Below are 18,727 nucleotides of genomic sequence, written 5' to 3'. Positions count from 1 at the left end.
GCCTGTTCAGATGCCTTTAAATGTTATAATTGTACCAGCCTCCACCACTTCCCTCTCACAACTCATTCCATACATGCACCCGCTTCTGTATGAAAAAGTTGCCCTTCAGGTCCCTTTTAAATCTTTCCCCTCTCACCTTAAATCTATGCCCTCTAATTTGGACTCCCTTATCTTAGGAGAAAAAAACATTGACTATTCACTTTATCTATGCCACTCATGATTTTATAAACCTCTATAAAATCACTCTTGGTGTCCTATGCTCCAGGGATAAACCTCTCAGCCTTTCCTTATAATTCAAACTTTCCAGTCTTGGTAACATCTTTGTAAATCCTTTTTGCACTCTTTCCAGTTTAATAACATCTTCCTAAAGCAGGGTGACCAGAATTATATGCAGTGCTCCCAATGTGGACTTACCAATATCTTGTACAGCCATAGCATAACATCCCAACTTCTGTATGCAATGCTTATGATTGATAAAGGCAGACGGGCCAAATGCCTTCTTCATCACCCTGTCTACCTGTGATGCCACTTTCAAGGAACTATGTACCTCTATACCAGATCTCTCTGTTCAACAATACTCTTTGGGCCCTACCATTAACTGTGTAAGTTCTGTCCTGGTTGATCTTACCAAAATACCTCACATTTATCTGCATGAAGATCCATCTATCATTCCTCAGCCCACTGACCCAGTTGATCAAGATCCTGTTATTTTCTTAGGTAATCTTCTTCACTACCTACTACAGCACCAATTTTGGTGTCATCAGCAAACCTACTAATCAAGACTCCTATTTTCTCATCCAAATCATTTACATATATGATGAGCAATAGTGGACCCTGCACAATCTTTGTAGTACATTGCAAGTCACAGGCCTTCAGTCTGAAAAGCAACTCTCTATAATCACCCTCTGTCTTCTACCATCAAGCTAATTTTGTATCCAATTGGCTAGCTTTCCCTGTATCCCATGTGCTCTAACCTTATTAACCAGTGTACCATGCAAATTGTATTTGCACCCAGTGAGGTAACCTTACATCCACCATAAAAGGTGTCGAAATATCAATCCATTAATGGAAGAAAAAATGAGATGGCTTCCATTTGTAGAGGGCGCTCGCTCCTTCATATTGCCACCCATGTAGTGAAGGTAAGATATTTCCACACTTTCTGTTGTATATAAGTGCACAATTACAACTAAAGGGCAGCATGTGTATATTCAGAGTTGTTCACATGTCCACTTTGTCAACTCACATAAATGAAATAGTTGAGCTCAGATTACATGCCTGGATCTTTTAGTCCAAACAGGATACTCATCAAAAGGCCAAAGTGCCAATGATGGCAGCTGTCTGAAAATTGTAAGTCAGCCCACAGGATGAGCCAATTCTGGGCTATGGATTTTTTTCATAATCAGTGAGTGTTAGTAATGCATTTACCTTTGTCCCAATCAGAATCTTTTGGAAACGAATGAGTTTGCTTCTATTTCAATGAATGTAATATAACTCATTACAGACAGTTCACTGTCTGTAATGAGTCTGATAGCTCAATTTCTCACATGTTCAGTCTTTCCATAGAGGAGTAGTGAAAAAATATGTGTGTGAATCATCTGTTGTCATTTATTTGATAATACATTATATAAGTTGAATAATACAATGTTGTAATTTATTTAATGTAAAACATTGCTGAAGCAATTTTCTGCTTATATAACTGTGATGAAGGGTTAAAAGCTTAATCAAGGGTTGGTTTAGATCAATCCTCATTCAAGAATGCTTTTGGACAGCTGATGGTTAGAGCTAATATTTGATATTGTTAATTAGATAATTAAATCAATTTGCACAAAGTATGCACATTACATAGCTAATTTCAACCCATTTGCTTCTGGTAAACAAGGGCATATGGGCCCTAGTCTAATCTAAATAGCGGTTACTTCTTTGCTTGTACTAATCCTGCGTGATGAATCCATCGATATAACAAGTGCAGTACCACAGTTTATAAATTTGTGTAAATATTAGCTACATGATAGTGGATCTGTGTAACAGCATCACTACCAGCAACTACTTATATTTACACAGCATCTTTAACAAGTTAGCCAGGATCTTCCAAGGAGCAGCAATCATTGTCGGATGGCCACTTCACTCAGATGTTTCTCCAAGTTGGCGCAACTCTGCATATCTTGCTGGGTCAGTCAAACCTGGGCAGAGAAAGGCAGAATGCAGTGTACATGATAAAGCTCCACTGGATCACTTTAGAGTCAGGGGAAGACAAGAAAGACTCACTATTTATGACAATAGTTGCCTTGTATATCACATTTACTTCTCCATTGTGAATGTTAGTGAATAGGTGAGTGGATAAATGGGTTGGTAGGCTGAGGGTCAGGTAGCAGGTGGGTGAAGTGGCAGGTGGCTGGGGTGGAGATGAATGTGGACATAAGTGGAGGGGCTAAGTCGGTGAGTGTGGTGGTTGTGCGGTAGGTGGGTCTGGAGATTAGTCAAAATGGAACTGGTTAGGAGGTCTTTAGTAGAGCGGTGGAGTCTAACCGGGTCTAGTTGGGAAGGTAGTTGGGTGGTTGTGGTTAGCTTAGTCAGGTTGTGTTTGGGGTTAGTTGGAGGTAGAGGGTTGGGACTGTAGAGGTCTAAGACAGTTCTAGGACATTAGTTTGGGACTCAGAGAGATTAAGCCAGTTAATTGAGTTGAGCTAGGGAGGCAGTTGAGGCTCAGGGCAAGTTAAGTTATTGAGGTAGTTGGGAGTGTCAGTGTGAATGGTTGGTGTGACAGTTCTCTAGTTAGACAGTATTTTAATCAGACTATTAGTTCCTGGGTAATCCAGTTCAGTTCTACAGAACTGTCTGAAGTCTCTCTTGTTCAGAAGCTCCAAGTGATGAGAGGATTTGCCTGTCAGAAGTTCAGACATCCCAGGACATTCCCACAGAGGTCAGCACATTGGGATACTGTCATGAATCTTGAGTTGCAAGTTCATTATCTGATGCCTGGACTAAACACATGTGCCAGTATTCCTTACAGGGCATTAGAAAACAAAAATATGACAGTAAGTCACACCATGAGATCTTGGCCCAGATATTCAGATGGCCAATTGGAGCAGTATAGACTGTGTTACATATTGGGACCATATAGAATTACCAATGCAGCTGACTCCAAGGGGATTGTCCAGGATATCAAATTTTTCATTGGTTAAGTCCCTTTTGTCTGGAATTGTCTGACAAAATCCATTGAAGTTGATGACTTTGATGGGTTCCGACTTACTTAAGCTTGATTGCTACCCATGAGTGAAATAGAAAAACTATGGAACTTAGAATCCAGACTGTGCAAAACCAGCCAGGAGTGCACTGAAGTCAATAAAGGTAACAAAGGCATGAATGAGAGTTCAGCAGCATCAGTTGAGTTGAGATAGGGGAAATGTTGGATGATGTTATCCAACTGGCAATACCTTAGTAATGGAGCAGCTTTGTGTTCAGCAGCTCATCTTGAGATCAGATAAGACACAAAGATTACAAACAGTCTGGTTCACCCTCAGACAGGGAAAGGAAAGGAGTTGGTAGGTAAGGAATAGAGATTGAAGTATTGATTGAAGATCATGGTTTCAGATTTCCCAGTATTTAAGTGGGAGAAGATTCCGTTCTTGCAGTACTGGATGTTCTAAAAGCAGTTTAGCAACAATTTAACAACAATGAAGCAGGGACAATAATTTTGACATTTACATAGCCCCTTTAATGTGGTAAAATATCCCAAGGCACATAAATCTATGATAAGTTTTTGTGTAATCAAAGTGACTCAGTAGTCTACTATAATGAAAGCCATGTGCTCTGATTTCTTAAGGCTACATCTTGCACCTCACAACAGATTATTAAAAACATTTGTGGTAGAAGTTAAAAGTACATCTTCTTCTAGATTTTAAAATTAATACTGTGTAGTTCTTATTAAATTATGGACAGTAATTGAATTTCAACATTTATGATAGCACCCAAAAATTAAGTTGGATTTTTTTTTGTAATTCAGTGCAGGCATGCAGTGTTTTTATGTACTTGTAGAGGCGTTATGTTTCCAATTACTCTGTTGTAGCTGATGGATTAATCTATCTCCTGCCCAGAATATTAAAATAGGTTGTCAGTCATCCCAAGCTGAGCTAGTGGAAGGATGGAGGGCAATGTGGATGCCACTAATTAGAATTTCTATATATTAAATTATATTCATTTGGTTATCACAGCGAAACAAACTTTTGTGCTGTGTTCTCAAAAATGCAATGCTGCCTCTGCTTTTATTTTTAGATTGGCACAAACATATAAAACAGCTTGTGCAAGCGCAGTTGTCATTGTTCAAACGTCTGCTGTATACATAAATGTGAGCAATGTTAAATAGGCAAGTGCTGTCTTTGACCACACAGGCCATGACAGGCTGGAGAGTATTTATGCTTTTTGCAAATAGTTTAATAATCAATTATATCATCTCTGTCTTTTTGATAATAGTGATGAGGGATCATACATTAAAAAGCAGTCTTGTGTTTTTTGTATGTTTGAATTATTAACACAATTAATGTGATGGCATTGAGCTAATGTTTGATGTCACAGATGAAGAGTAGTCCCAGATGGGAAGCTTACTTCCTTCAGATTCTGATCTTGAATTTGTCAAATTGGGAGATGCTGAACAGAGTCTGTGTAGTTTCCTGCAAAAATGAATGCTGAGTAGATCTTTAAATCCTCCTGCTTTTGTCAGTGATTAGGGATGTTGGTGGTGATCTAGGATTGAACCCTGTGCCTCTTTGCTTAGTTACGGACATTAAGATAGGTGCAAAGAAAGGGACAAAGAGTATGTCAGAATAATGGACATGACTACGCTTATATGAAAACAAATCAGGCAGAAGTTCCTGTCTCGCTATGGCACCAGGTGTGTGTGTGTGTGTGTGTGTGTGTGTGTGTGTGTGTGTGTGTGTGTGTGTGTGTGTGTGTGTGTGTGTGTGTGTGTGTGTGTGTGTGTGTGTGTGTGTGTGTGTGTGTGTGTGTACACACACGTGCGGTGGGGATGGAATCACATGGAGTGGCTAACTTCATTGAAAATCAATTGAGTTTTCCTTGAAAAGGAAGACTTTGATGTGGTCAAAAGTAGGAGTGATTAAATGAATAACAGAATCATTACCACATACTGCCAGCTGAAAATGTGGCAGCAATGTTTGTGATTTGAAATTGATGTTGAGTCAGAAAGGTTGCCAGTATTAGTGGCCAAAATATTTCAAGCTATGAAGATAAAAAAAATTTGCATTAATATTGTGCAGTTCCTGTCTTTAGAATATCCCCAAAATACTTCACAGTCAATGATGTACTGACTAAGATTGAGAAATGCAACTAACATGCAATTTTTATAACAAGCTGTCCACTGAGTGCAAAACCCACTGATTATGCAGGACCTTCAATATTTAGCCTACTCTTTTCACTTACATTGAGGCTAGGAGAAAACAATAATCAGCTCAGATTTCTGTATGCAACTATTATCCAGCAAGTTGTCTTTATTACCTCTAAGCTTCCCTATCCCAAAGCATTCCTGGCTAATATTTGACATTTTACTATCTATATACATGGGTCATTCAAAACTATGCTGCCTGTGCCATAATCTCCACCAAGTCCCCCTCACTTATCACTCCTGTGGGTTGCCAACCTGCATTGGCTCTGGGACAAACAACGTCTAGATTTTAAAATTCTCATCCTTGTTTTCAAATCCCTTGATTGACTCGCCACTCCCTGTTTCTGCAATCTCATTCATCCCCACAACCCTGTCAGATATCTGTGATCACCTTATTCTGACCACTTAAGCACACCCAATTCCAACTGCTCCATCATTGGTGGCCATAGATTAGTTGATCAATACCTAAACTCTGGAAGCCCCTCCATAAACTTCTCAACCTCACTTTCCTCCTTTAAGGCACTGCTTAAAACCTAACTCTGTGATCAAGATTTTGGTCATCTGACATAACATCTCCTTATTTGTCTCAGTGTTAAATGTTGTTTACAATGTTCATATGAAGAGCTTTGTTCCATTTTATTACAGTATATATATATATACACACACACACATATATATAAATAGTCATTATTGCTATTCTAGCACATCTGTCTGGGTTTGGGATGTGCTATTTTAAAATTCACTTTTCTTTCTAGTTGCTTAAAAAGAAATCAAGAAAATGATTGTCTGGCAACAAAATTCTCATTTTGGCAATGTGTGAAACAACAAACTATTGCATGACTCATTTAAGCAAGATGACCCTTCTAATGTTCACTAATTTCCAGTCACCAAGGCTCTATTTCAATGAATGACCAACTGTTACATTGATGGCATGATTCAATTATACCCATTTCGCACAATCTGTCAGATTACTAATTCTTGGATACTTATTTGCTGTGTGAAGTATGTTCCTCTCATTTAATAAGAATATTTAAAGGAAATAAACTGTAGTTTTCATGTTACAGCAGAAAGCTGTTAAGTGAAGAGTTATAGATGTGAAACATTTAACACTATAGCAGCAATTGGTTAATACTCCTCCTTATATTCTGTCAGTATTTACTTTATTGTAAACATTTAAGAATGCATAGCTTTGTTGTATGAGCATGAGCATTGAGGACAGCATGGCAACAAAAGTATTTTTAAGAGTAGAAAGTGTGCATAACAATAGAATAATTCATTGAGGAAAAACATTTTCAAGACAGATGCTAACCTTGAAAAGTAATCTGGAATTGTAAAAACTGTTCAATTCCAGTGGGGCACATGTTAATCTCTGCAGCCTTGCAATAAAATCTCCAGTCTGCCAAAGATTTAAATGAATAAGTGTATGCCTGTCAGATTTCAGTAATTGGGCCTTGTTCAGCAGACTTCCTTGGGGATATGATCCAACATATATAATATAAACATTTTTTTAAAAATTTAAACACCTTTTAAACACATTTTCTGATTCCACATACTAAAGATTCCTCATGGATTATTGTTCACATTGTTGCTGGCTGTGTCTTGATTAAAGGATGATGTCTACTCAGGGTTGGTAATCTCTGCCATGGCTCCTGATATGACTGAACAGGCCAATTCTCGACCCAAATGGTCGGTGGTAACAGCAAATTACATGAAAGTGACTGTTTAATGCTATTGTTCAAGATTATGTATGACGAATCACCTCCTTTCTGTCTTCAGTTTGTAGAACATTTGCCAAGCTAGAACTCATCCTACACTAAAAGGGAGGTTGATAAACTCAGTTGGTTAGACACCTGGATTCCCACACCAACTAAGTCCTTTACAGATTCTCCTCCCCAACCTTTCCCTTTGTCTGAGATTTAGTGACCCTCAGGTTAAACCACCACCAGTCATCTCCTGCTAATAGGACAGCAGTCATCTGGTTGGACTATGGTAACTTTACCTTTACATTGGAAAGTTTGACACAAAGAAATGAGAAAAACAATTTTTAAAGAAGAATCAATGCACATCCTCCTCTAAAAATTACAATGCTTGCATCCCTTCAAGAAACTTTTCAAACTCAATGCAATACAAATCAGAAAACAATTTCAAGCAAATAAAAACAAAATATGGTGGATGCTGGAGATGTGAAATAAAAACAGAAAGTGCTGGAGAAACTCAACAGGTCTGGCAGCAATTGTGAAGAGAAAGTCCCAAGGACTCAAAATGTTAACTCTGTTTCTCTCTCCACAGGTGTTGCCAGTCTTGTTCAGTTTCTTCAATACTTTCTGTTTTTAACTTAAAGAAAATGTTCATCAGAGAGCAAAGACACTTAAGGGCTCTCCAAAGTGATATGTCAATCATTCATTTTAAGTAGGCGTCTATCAAAGAAGTGGTAACACTTATTTCAAGAATAGTAATCATATTGATCATTCCCAAATGAATCTGCAAAATAGTTCTGATCAAATACTTTAAGGTTACATAACGCATTTAGAGTTATAACACCTAACACTCGAATAACAAGGTCAGAAATCACAAGACCACAAATTATAGTCCAACAAAATCACAAACTTTGGAAACACTGCCCCTTCGTCAGGTGATTTTGCTTCACCTGACAAAAGAGCATCGCTTTGAAAGCTTGTGATTTGAAACCTTGAAAGCTTCTGACAAAATTCTGTTTCTTATGGTCCTTCCTACTGCACAACCACCTGATGAAGTAACAGCACTCTGAAAGCTAGTGCTTCCAAATTAACCTGTTAGACTATAACTGGGTGTTGTGTGATTTTTTATTTTGTCCAGCCAGGTCAACACCAGCTCCTCCACATCACAACATTCAGTATTGCAGTGGAGGGCATTGGAATCCACATTCCATAGAAATCTTAAAATAGGGGTCTCCGTTGTAGAGTAGAGTCATAGAATCATAGAGAGGTACAGTATGGAAATGACCCTTCGGTCTAACTCAACCATGTTGATCAGATATCCTAAACTAATCTAGTCCCATTTGCCAGCACTTGGCCCATATCTCTCTAAACCCTTCCTATTTATGTATCCATCCAGATGCCTTTTAAATGTTGCAATTGTACCAGCCTCCACCACTTCCTCTGGCAGCTTATTCCATATATGCACTGCCCTCTTCATGAAAATGTTGCCCCTTAGGTCCCTTTTATATCTTTCCCCTCTCACCCTAAACCTATGCACTCTATTTCCGGACTCCCCCACCCCAGGGAAAAGGCCTTGTTTATTTATCCTATCCATGCCCCTGATGATTTTATAAACCTCTATAAGGTCACGCCTCAGCCTTTGATGCTCCAGGGCAAACAGCACCAGCTTATTCAGCCTCTCCCTATAACTCAAATCCTCCAATCTTGGCAACATCCTTGTAAATCTTTTCTGAATCCTTTCAGGTTTCACAACATCTTTCCGATAGGAAGGAGACAAGAATTGCATGCAATATTCCAAAATGTGGCCTAACCAATGTCCTGTACAGCCGCAACATGACCTCTCAACTCCTGTACTCAATACTCTGACCAATACAGGAAAGCATACCAAACACCTCCTTCAGTATCTTATCTGCCTGCAACTCCACTTTCAAGGAGCTATGAATCTGCACTCCAAGGTGTCTTTGTTCAGCAACACTCCCTAGGACCTTACCATTAAGTATATAAGTCCTGCTAAGATTTGCTTTCCCAAAATGCAGCACCTCGCATTTATCTGAATTAAACTCCATCTGCCACTTCTCAGCCCATTGGCCCATCTGATCAAGATCCCATTGTACTTTGAGGAAACCTTCTTTGCTATTCAATACAACTTAAATTTTGGTGTCATCTGCAAACTTAATGAAGTATACTTCCTATGTTCATATCTAAACCATTTATATAAATGACAAAAAGTAGTGGACCCAGCACCAATCTTGTGGCACTCCACTGGTCAGAAGCCTCCAGCCTGAAAAACAACCCTCCACCACCACCCTCTGTCTTCTACCTTTGAGCCAGTTCTGTATCTAAATGGCTAGTTCTCCCTATATTCCATGTGATCTAACCTTGCTAACCAGTCTCCCATGAGGAACCTTGTCGAATGCCTTACTGAAGTCCACATCGACCACGATCAGCACTCTGCCATCATCAATCCTCTTTGTTATCTCTTCAAAAAACTCAATCAAGTTCTTGAGACATGATTTCCCGCACACAAAGCCATGTTGACTATCCCTTATCAGTCCTTGCCTTTCCTAATACATGTAAATCCTGTCCCTCAGGATTCCCTCCAATAACTTGCCCACCACTGACTTCAGGCTCACCCGTTTATAGTCCTCTGGCTTGTCCTTACCACCTTTCTCAAATAATGATACCACGTTAGCGAACCTCCAGTCTTCCTGCACCTCACCTGTGACTATCGATGATACATATATCTCAGCAAGGGACCCAGCAATCACTTCCCTTGCTTCCCACAGAGTTCTAGCGCACACCTGATCAGGTCCTGGGGATTTATCCACCTCTATGCATTTCAAGATATTCAGCATTTCCTCCTCTGTAATATGGACATTTTTCAAATGTCACCATATCTTCTATGTGCCTCTCCACAGTAAACACTGATGCCAAATAATTGTTTAACATCTCCCCCATCTCATGCAGCTCCACACAAAGGCTGCCTTGCTGATCTTTGAGGGGCCCTATTCACTCCCTACTTACCCTTTTGTCCTTAATATATTTGTAAAAACTCTTTGGATTCTCCTTAACCCTATTTGCCAAAGCTATCTTGTGTCCCCTTTTTGCACTCCTGATTTTCCTCTTAAGGATACTCCTACTGCCTTTATACTCTTCTAAGGATTCACTCGATCTCTCCAGTCTATACCTGACATATGCTTCCTTCTTTTTCTTAGCAAAATCCTGCAGGGTTAAATATGGCAGGAACTGTTGACCATGTGTGTAAAGATGGAACTCTGAGTATATAGGGTCTCAGCGAGGCTCACAACTGAAGAATTACAGATGCTGGAAATCAGAAACAAAACAGAAAATTCTGGAAAATCTCAGCTGGTGTGGCAGCATCAGGTGTTCTGAGGAGTGATAACTCTGATTTCTCTCCACAGATGCTGCCAGATCTGCTGAACTTTTCCATCATTTTCTGTTTTGTCTCTAGTTTATTGCTCACTCAATGTTCACTCACCTGACTGTAGACCTGATATTAATATAACAGTCACCTTGCTATTGCGCCAACTGCAATATCGCAATGCCCTACTGTCAGGTTTCCCTGGATTTAAGAATTTCAGTTAATACGTGTGGAATCCAATTTCCTCAGAATCCAATAGTTTTGGAGATCTAAAAATAAAGGGGCGGGAGTATAAGTAATTAGAAAAACATCCATGCCATTTCCTGTCCAGCTCAAATGTGTTACAGAACTCATGTGGAAGGGAACTGTACTCGATCAGATTTCTGCTGACAGAAAGAGACTCTGCTCAGAACCTTACAAAAGTGCTGTAGGCAGCTGCTAACATAGTGAATGGTAGGTACCATTCCTTCCCCTCCTAGTACAAACTCAAGGCCATGTCATTGTCAGCATTAGTAGGCTGTGCATCAGGTCAATTCTACAATAGATATATCTAATATGGGTAGATTGGTGAAGATGTGGTCAATTAGTTTAGTTTCTTATGCCGAAGATTTGCTGCAGATCACACTTGACATGTCCTCTAGAACTCAGTCAGTAGTTGTGTTATTAAGTGATGCTTGCTAAGGGACATTTAGGTCCCTAGCACAGTTTATATCTTATACTCTTGCTGTCCTCAGTGTTTCTTCCAAGTGATGTGCAACAGGGAGATGGACTGACGCATTAGTTAAGGGAAGATGGTAATCAGCAGGAGGTTGCCTTACTAATGTCTGATGCAGAGGGACCGGAATTAATGCTGAAGATTCCTAAAGCCAGTTCTGTCCATCTGGACATTTGCCATGCCTGTCCTATTGGTGGGGTTTAGATCAGAGTGGTGCTGGAAAAGAACAGCAGGTCAGGCAGCATCGGAGGAGCAGGAAAATCGATGTTTTGGGCAAAAGCCCTTCAGCAGAAATAGAGGCAGGAAGCCTCCAGGGTGGACAGATAAATGCGGTGGCGGGGGGGGGATGCGTGTAGGCTGGGGAGAAGGCAGCAAAGAGTACAGTAGGTGAATGGGGGTGGGGATGGAGGTGATAGGTCAGAGGGGAGGGTGGAGTGGATAGCTGGGAAGGGAGATTGGCAGGTAGGACAGGTCATGGGGACAGTACTGAGCTGGAAGGTTGGAACTGGGGTAAGGTGGAGGGAGGGGAAATAAGGAAACAGGTGAAGTCCACATTGATGCTCTGGGGTTGAAGTGTTCCGAGGCGGAAGATGTGGTATTCTTCCTCCAAGCGTTGGGTGGTGAGGCGGTGGAGGAGGCCCAGGACCTCCATGTCCTCGGCAGAGTGGGAGGGGGAGTTGAAATGGTAGGTCATGGGGCGGTGTGGTTGATTGGTGTGGGTGTCCCAGAGATGTTTCCTGAAGCGCTCTGCGAGAAGCGTCCAGTCTCCCCAATGTGGAGGAGACTGCATCGGGAGCAACAGATACAATAAATGATATTGATGGATGTACAGGTAAAACTTTGATGGATATGGAAGGCTCCTTTGGGGCCTTGGACGATGGTGAGGGAGGAGGTGTGGGCACAGGTTTTGCAATTCTTGCAGTGGCAAGGGAGGGTGCCAGAAAGGGAGGGTGGCTTGTTGGGGGGGTGTGGACCTAACCAGGTAGTCACGGAAGGAACGATCTTTGCGGAAGGCAGAAAGGGGTGGGGAGGGAAATATATCCCTGGTGGTGGGGTACATTTGGAGGTGGCGGAAATGTCGGCGGATGATTTGGTTAATGCGAAGGTTGGTAGGGTGGAAGGTGAGGACCGGGGGTTCTGTCCTTGTTACGTTTGGAGGGGTGGGGTTTCAGGGCAGAGGTGCGGGATGTGGATGAGATGCGTTGGAGGGCATCTTCAACCATGTGGGAAGGGAAATTGCGATCTCTAAAGAAGGAGGCCATCTGGTGTGTTCTGTGGTGGAATTGGTCCTCCTGGGAGCAGATATGGCGGAGGCGGAGGACTTGGGAATACGGGATGGCATTTTTGTAGGAGGTGGGGTGGGAAGAGGTGTAATCCAGGTAGCTGTGGGAGTCGGTGGGTTTGTAAAAAATGTCAGTGTGAAGTCGGTCATCATTAATGGAGATAGAGAGGTCCAGGAAGGGGAGGGAGGTCTCAGAGATGGTCCAGATGAATTTAAGGTCGAGCTGGAATGTGTTGGTGAAGTTGATGAACAGCTCAACCTCCTCACGGGAGCACGAGGTTCACCGATGCAGTCATCAATGTAACGGAGAAAGAGGTGGGGAGTGATGCCGATGTAATTACGGAAGATGGACTGTTCTACGTAGCCGACAAAGAGACAGACGTAGCTGGGGCCCATACGGGGGCCCATGGCTACCCCTTTGGTCTGGAGGAAGTAGGAGGATTTGAAGGAAAAATTGTTGAGGATGAGGACCAGTTCAGCCAAACGAATGAGAGTGTCAGTGGAAGGGTACTGTTGGGGACATCGGGAGAGGAAGAAACAGAGGGCTTGGAGGGCTTGGAGGCCCTGGTCATGGCGGAGGGAGGTGTGGAGGGATTGGATATCCATGGTGAAGATGAGGCTTTGGTGGCCGGGTAAACGGAAGTCTTGGAGGAGATGGAGGGTGTGGGTGGTGTCTCGAATGTATGTGGGGAGTTCCTGGACTAGAGGGGGCTAGGATTGTATCAAGATAGATGGAAATGAGTTCAGTGGGCAGGAGCAGGCTGAGACGATGGGTTGACTGGGGTGGTCAGGCTTGTGGATCTTGGGAAGGAGGTAGAACGGGGCAGTACGGGGTTCCCGGACTATGAGGTTGGAAGCTGTGGGTGTGAGATCTCCTGAGGTGATGAGGTTCTGTATGGTCTGGGGGATGATGGTTTGGTGATGGGGGGCGTGATCATGGTTGAGGGGGCAGTAGGAGAGGTGTCTTCGAGTTGGCATCTGGCTTCAGCAGTGTAGAGGTCAGTGCGCCAGACTACCACTGCACCCCCTTTATCCACTGGCTTGATGGTGAGGTTGGGATTGGAGCAGAGGGAGTTGAGGGCTGCACGTTGTGAGGGTGAGAGGTTGGAGTGGGGAAGAGGGGGTAGACAGTTTGAGGTGGTTAATGTCTTGGCAGCAGTTGAAAATGAAGAGGTCGAGGGCGGGTAATAGGCCAGCGTGGGGTGTCCAGGTGGATGGAGTGTGTTGGAGGTGAGTGAAGGGGTCCTCGGAAGGTGTGCGGGAGTCCTGATTGTAAAAGTAAGCTCGGAGATGGAGGAAGAAGTGTTCGACTTCACAATGCATGTTAAATGCGTGTCCTATTGTAGGACAGGACAAACACACAGATGGTAATGGAGGAATCTGAACACTGTTGGAAGGTATGGTTTGGCGAGTATGACTATGTCAGGTGTGACACCTCCAGATATTAGTGCAGAGGGCTTTGCAGCATCAACTGGACAAAGTCTGCCTTTGCCACTTGCAGTGTCTAGGTTGATGCTGTAGATTTCATCAAGTTTTATTTTTATTTGACTTTCCTATAGCATTAATACAATAGCTTGCTTGACTATTTCATTGGATGAGAAACCATATAGGTCAGCTTAAGTAAGGATATTGGTGAACTAAATGATAGGTCACTCTTAAATTAACTTTCTTATTCCAGATTTAATTATTAATTGAATTTAAATTCTTCTTGCTGCAGTGGTGGGATTTGAATTCCTTTCAGTGCAGCATTATTCCTGGCCTCTGGATCATTAGTCCAGTAAATTTAGTCAATATTACAATTGCCTCTAATGGCTCTGATTTTATTTTCTCATAGACAGTAACTAAAAGCAATTTATTTGCTTATCTAAGAAACCAACAGATGCCTCACTATCAATGTGTTGAGTTGTTGAGCACATGGTCAGAAATATTCCCTCAATGGCTGTTGTGGCGATACAATGATTTTAAGAAGTGTATTTTGTCTTGGTACTTCTTGAAAAGAGATTTTAAGACAGAGGTGAGCGCTATCTATTCAAAGTCAATAAAGCAACAGTTTGTGAGGCCTTGGGATTCTTTATAAAAGTTGGAACAATAGGAGCAGCATGAGTGGGTAGAATCAGGGTCCCACAGAGCCAGGGTTTTAATTTAGCTTTCAGCTCTTGTTGGAGATTTGAAGTTGGTTGTAGAAGCAACTACACATCACTATCAGCCACAGCAAAAAGCTAGAGTTGTCTCTCTCTCTACTGCCAAAATTGCATGTGAGACAATCTGTTTTTTTAAATTTGCCTTTGCCAAGGATGTGTTTATGGGATGTTACTATATTGGAACAGTTGCTGTTTAGTAGTTAGATAATCTGTTAAGTTTTCCAATACAGTTAAAGTTATACCAATGCTTCTTTCTTTTTTTGACTGATCAGACTCCCTACAGTGTGGAAACATGCCCTTTGGCCCAACAAGTCCACACCGACCCTCTGAAGATTAACCCACCCAGACCCATTTCCTACTGACTAATGCACCTAACACCATGGCCAATTCACGTGCCCTGCACATCTTTGGACTGTGGGAGGAAACTGGAGCACCCAGAGGAAACCCACACGGACACAGGGAGAATGTGCAAACTCCATACAGACAGTCGCCCGAGGCTGGAATTGAACCTGGGACCCTGGTGCTGTGAGCCACCATGCCACCCCTTTTGTTTGTATTTTAATGTAGGTTAATAATAAAGTCTGATTTGCTTAAAACTGAGCAGTGTAACCAATCAAATTACATGTGGAACACAGCCACTTACTCTTGCCTTTAAATAAGGTACAAGTTAGGGTCCAGACAGTCTCCTTCATATATTTGAAGGGGGTTTGGTCTGGTCCATAACAATGTGAACAAGACAAAAACACACAGATGAACTGACAGCTAAGGAAAGAATTTTGAATGTAAAACCTGTGAAGCTGTAGGTCTAGAAAATCTGTGAAAAATCGCAATGCAGTTAGAGTGCATAATTTTATGTTGGAAATCAAACAAGTTAATCTATTGGTATAGGAAGGCATAAAACCATCACTGTTTAAGAAGAAGTTTCACTGATTGTGAAACCTTAATCTATGTAAACTAAAACCCAGCAAGACACAAAATTTGTGCTTTGTCAATAAAGCATCTTACTAACTCTTACTGAGACTCATTTCATCTCAGTTCACCTTGAAAAAATTGAAAAAGGATACTTGTACAATGAGTTCAATTGTACTGTTACAAGCCTTTCTACAAGCAGAAATTGTTCTATTCCAGAAAGCCAGTTGTTAAAGAATACAACCGGAGCCAATTTTTACATGTTTTTATATTTACTTGCAGAGCTGCATTTTATATGCATGTGTCTCTTTACTCAACCACTGCAATTACAGTCTGAATCTATGTATAGGAAGAGCAAATTAATCCACAGTTAATGTCTATCATCTGCATACAGTTAAATAGATTTCATGTATTTTGAGAATATCTCTGGCAAGATCACCTTTTTGTATTCGTCTCTAATTGCACAACTGAGCTATCTTGTTCAACTGTTAAAGTCTAGTTGATGTAGGAATACTGTTAGAAAGGGAGTTCCAAGATTTTGATCCAGTGACATTGAAGGAATGATGATATAGTTCCATGCCAGGATAATGTGTGGCTTAGACGGAAGCTTGCAATTGGTGGTGTGCTGATGAATTTAATGTACAATTTCCAGATACAAGACAATTGAATCAATTCCCATTGAATTAACAAGGCACTTCTGCTCATGGGAATGATGGCTAGTATCACTGAAGCTAGTAATTTATTGACGCTTTACTTTTTCCTTAATTCCTTACATAGAACATAGGTGCAGAACTTTCTAAAATCCTGTTTTACTCCTATTTCTGGACATTTTTAAATTGAGGACATAAAACACTCATTTGCAGAATGTGCTGACCTTTCAATTTACATTTCATCACTCTTAAAGCTTCTGCTGGCAAGGAATGAGTTAGGAATCCTGTCAATCTTACAGTATACAGGGTGTTTCACATCCTGAGGTAGAAGTAAACCAACTAAGAAAAAAAATCACTTTATTACTTCAGCATTTCTCTTGTATTCCTTAAGACAGTTGAAATACAGTAGCCTTGTAAAAATGATTTATTCTGGCAACTACTTGTTCAGTACTTATTTAGTGAAGCTGTGACAATTTTTCAAAAACTTGTGGATTATTGTGAAGAACAGTTTTTTAGCTGCTAATCCTGAGTTACACTCTTCCATATTGTACCTGAATTACAACAGCTTTCTTGATAGCTGTAACAGAATGACCTGTACCTATAATAGGCGCAGGCCCAATGGAACAATTTTAATATGTTAACGATGGGGGAAGAGATTGAATAATGAATTGCTCAGAGATGTCATGGAGGTGTCCAAACACTCTGATACTATGGTCTGGCCGAAGGCACTTTTGATATGGGGCCCACAGGAATCTCTGAAAATTGTCAAAAGTCATAGAAAGAATCATAAAAGCAGGCCATTCAGCCCATTGAGTTCACACCAACGCTCTAAAAAGCATCCATGCCAGACCCTTGCCCCTTCTCCTATTGCTGTGACCCTGTATTTCCTATGGCTATCTCATCTAAACTACACATCCCTGGACACTACAGGCAATTTAGCATGGCCAATCCATCTAGCCTGCACATCTTTTGACTGTGGGACGAAACCAGAGCATCTGGAAGGAAATCCATTCAGACACAGGGAGAATGTGAAAACTCCACACAGACAGTCACCTGAAGGTGGAATCGAACCCAGGTCCCTGGGATTGTGAGGCAGCAGTGCTAACCGCTGATCCACTATGCTGCCCAAAAGTTACAAGTTGACTGAGCTCTCTCTCTCTCTCTCTCGAGTGTTTATATTTAATTGGGACATTCTGTTTGGCAGTCTTTGGTTGGCAAAACATTGCAACCAACCTGACAATACAAAAGCTGCTCCTAATTCTCCTCTCCATACAACCAGCTCGCAACACTGCCTGGGGTGTCCTTGGACCATAAGAAGAACCTAGGAGAAGAAATATCACTGTTCCTGCAGGTAGCAATGAGATTGCCACACACTTGTAAATAATACATTTAAATTACTTAATGTTAAACATTGGGACATTATTCCTAACTGTTCAATGTCTGTTGAGGCTAAATTTGATCTTTTTTTAAGTGGTAGCTACCATTTAGTAATTAATTTGTTTCCTGCAGCACTTCAGAACAATTTAAAGTTCAAAACCTGTGGATTTACTAGACTGTGTTAACTGGAGGGTGAAGCATTTTAGTCATTTTCCAACTCATAAAAATGATTATTATAACTCAGTCATACTGTGCTTTGTGTGTTATGGTCTTGATACAAATACTACCACCACACTGTCACCAGTAGAATATGCAGCCTGCATCCCAGATGTGGCTTTACAATTTGTTGAATAATAGTTTCCTTCCCAATGTGTATTCAGTATCAATAGAAAATACTGCAAATGTGCAGTAGGTGATGTGGCAGCTATAAAGACAAATCTTTGATCATTTTCATTTGTTATGTTATCATGTATGCCTTTTTTCAGCAATTTAATAAACTCTGATAATTTCTACAGTCATTTGTACATTAAGCTATAGTTGCTTTGTCAAATTGTTCAATCTTGTAAGTTAATATTCTGTTGTCTTTAGCTGCTATACTAAACCATGCTTAATACAATGTTAAGTCATTAGATTGAGAAAAGCAATGAACAAATTAAGACTTCCAAGCCTTTCTTATAAAACAAATTTTAAATTCAAAAAGTGAGGCTGGGAAGTTTTAAGGATTTTAATTAGGATCTAAAACTTGCTGGTATTTGATAGAAATATGAAGACTGGAATCTGCCTGCTGGTGTCCTCAGTTCCTGACTCAATCAATGTTTGGAGGGCCAAGGGAAGGGTCCCCAATTTGAGTATTTATGAAGGTTGTCTGTGACAGTTCAGGATATGACACTCTGAAAGGAAACAGCTGTATCATGGTGGGGGTGGGATGGATTGGGTGTGGATGGACAGTTTTCATAGTGCAATGGAATTAAATACATATCACAGAATCCCTACAGTGTAGAAGTTGGCCATTCAGCCCATCGGATCCACACAGACTCTCTGAAGAGCATCCACCCAGACCCATTCCCCTACCCTATCACACTGCATTTCCCATGACTAATCCACCTAGCATGCATATCCCTGGACACTTTTTCTTCTAACCATTTAGTCAGGCTTGGAGGCTATTTCTGTTATGCA

At 41.1% G+C, this 18,727-nt stretch overlaps 1 protein-coding gene across 3 annotated transcripts in view; it reads left to right on the top strand.

The window, feature by feature from the left end:
• Window positions 1-18,727, top strand: part of prss12 (serine protease 12) — a 144,759-nt gene that overhangs the window by 33,414 nt on the left and 92,618 nt on the right. The window lies entirely within an intron of this gene.

The sequence above is a fragment of the Chiloscyllium plagiosum genome, unplaced genomic scaffold, assembly GCF_037043375.1.
Source record: "Chiloscyllium plagiosum isolate Xiang-an unplaced genomic scaffold, Cpla_swu_hap1 HiC_scaffold_1, whole genome shotgun sequence".
Lineage (NCBI taxonomy): Eukaryota > Metazoa > Chordata > Chondrichthyes > Orectolobiformes > Hemiscylliidae > Chiloscyllium > Chiloscyllium plagiosum.
The sequence above is the reverse complement of the archived record's forward strand: the minus strand, read 5'-3'. Positions and strand labels throughout refer to the sequence as shown.